This window comes from Aptenodytes forsteri, unplaced genomic scaffold (genome assembly GCF_000699145.1).
Source record: "Aptenodytes forsteri isolate BGI_AS27 unplaced genomic scaffold, ASM69914v1 Scaffold284, whole genome shotgun sequence".
In the NCBI taxonomy this organism is placed as follows: Eukaryota; Metazoa; Chordata; class Aves; order Sphenisciformes; family Spheniscidae; genus Aptenodytes; species Aptenodytes forsteri.
In genome coordinates, this window is record NW_008794445.1 from 2,033,595 (window position 1) to 2,035,736 (window position 2,142).

The 2,142-nt window shown below is 50.8% G+C and overlaps 1 pseudogene; it reads right to left on the reverse strand.

The window, feature by feature from the left end:
* Nucleotides 1-1,718: 1,718 nt before the first annotated feature.
* Nucleotides 1,719-2,142, reverse strand: part of LOC103907861 — a 1,294-nt pseudogene continuing 870 nt past the window's right edge.

Consider the following 2,142-nt stretch of genomic DNA (forward strand, 5'->3'; position numbering starts at 1 on the left):
TAACCTGTGGATTACAGCAGCCAGTGCAGAGCGCAGGACGCAGACACAGCCAGATAGCTCACTTTCTCCCAGCCTCACCAACGAGCAACCAGTGGTTGCCATATCTGGGACAAATACAAGGATTTCTGCGTCAAATCCAAGGTTTAGAGCTGCTTGCAAGTGGTCATGCATGGACATGGAGAGAGGAACAGCAAGTGACGTTGTCAGGGACAGAAAAACTGGTGAGAACCACCCTTGTTTCATCATCAGTGTTGCAGAACGGGGCTTCATGTGGCTAAGGGTGACCAGCAGCTTTCCCCAGTTAGGAGCACAGACTAGAAAGCAGCAAGTAAGGAGCTCCAGACATCACCTCTGATGTGCAAGCACTGCCGTTGCCATGTCTGGGATGAAGATTAACCAGCAGTCTCTCCTCCAGAGATCAAGGTTACTGAGGCAATTTAATCCCTGTGGCAACACAAACATGGTTGTTCAGACCAGGGATATTACGGGACCAGGAGAAGACAGCAACCTTGTAGACCACAACTCACCGTATAGAGGTAAAAGTGAACAGCTGCCTAAAAATTCCCATCAGGAAAAAGCACTTTGGCACTGAACTCTGCCAGCACCCACCCCCCCATTGCCCTACAGCATCCAAGTCTTTAAGGAGGGTCGGTTTGGCCAGATACGGGAAATTTTGTTGTGCAGCTGGGTAAACCTACAGTAGAAACTGGGGTTGGTAACCTAAATGAATCAGAAATGTTGAGGGATGACCAGGTGACAAAGAAAGGTCACTTCATGCCTACAGATGGTCCCACTAGGATAAAACTAAGATGTATCTTCAGTGATTACATGGTGAGTTTGCACTGCAGGGTCCCACAGGTCTTGAGAAGGTGACAAAAGCGGGCAATTTAGGTATACCCCTCTATGCCAGCTCCAGCCAGGAGAGGAAGGGCATCTTCTCCAACCAGCGCCTTCCTTAGCCATCCCAGATAAGCCACGCTCACCCTTAGCCAGCACCGACACTGATAACGGAGGAAAGGCACCGCCACAGCTCATGTATGGATACTTCCCAACTTCCTAAAGGTTTCTGACCACCACTACCACCCCTTTCCCCAGCTGCAGGAGTAGGTGCACAATTTCCAGACTTTGGATTTCTGGCCCAGGTGGTGGCCACCTCCAAAATAAGAGGAAGGAGGACCTAAAGAGCTTCTGCCCACTGAAATTATGTGCAGCAGCACCTGGATCTCTGCTCCTAACCTTCCCCACCTCACCGAGAATGGGCAAAGGAAGGAGATGAAATGCAGGTACCTGCGCGGGCTGTGCTCATCTCCGGTTCTGGCTGGTACAGCTATGGGAAGGGATGGGCACACTGTTTAAGAACACTGCATCCCGTGCTGCTGTGCTTCCTCCCTGGCTCCCACATAGGAGCTCAAGTCAGCCGGAGCTGTGGCATGACCTGTTGCACAGAGCCCACCACGTCTGGACCTTGGAGCTCAGAGCCTGGGAAACATTTGCTGCTGGCTCTGCAGTGCCAGAACAGAGCATCAGCAGCTAAAACTACATCACTACCTGCAATTTGTACTTAATCACAAGAAAAGTATTTCCATGAAGAATAAAGGCTACAAATCTGAACACACACATTTGAGCATGTGAGAGCAAATGGTTTTAGTATAGGCTGTAGTGGGAGACCCGTGGTCTCAATTCATACACTTATCCGTAGGACCCACACAGAATTGAGTTCATAGCTCTTTTTCTGCTTCAACTTCGGAAATTTTGCCGGTAGATTTAAGGACCTCAGCAACAAAATGCAGCGACTCCGCTCCAGAGGCAAGCTGTCTGATGGACCAGTTTGCGCTCGTTATTACCTTGTGGAGGTTCTGCAAGGCAAAGTCTATGTTGTGCTTCACTGCCCCCAGGTCAGTTGTTTGGCCTGCTTTCAGGTTTTCGTTCTCCATCTTGGAGCTCTCCAGCTCTCCCTGGAGAATAAAGATCTCCTGCTTCAGCTTCTCCACATTGCTTTCTGCCTCCAGAGCCCGCTGGGTCATTAGCTGGAGACTCCACTCAGTCCGCTGGACAAAGGACTGTAGCTCTTGGGCTTCCCTCTTCTCTTTGGCCAGGCTGGCCTTCAGCTGCCTCTCCAGCCTCCGCACGGTGCACCCCTGG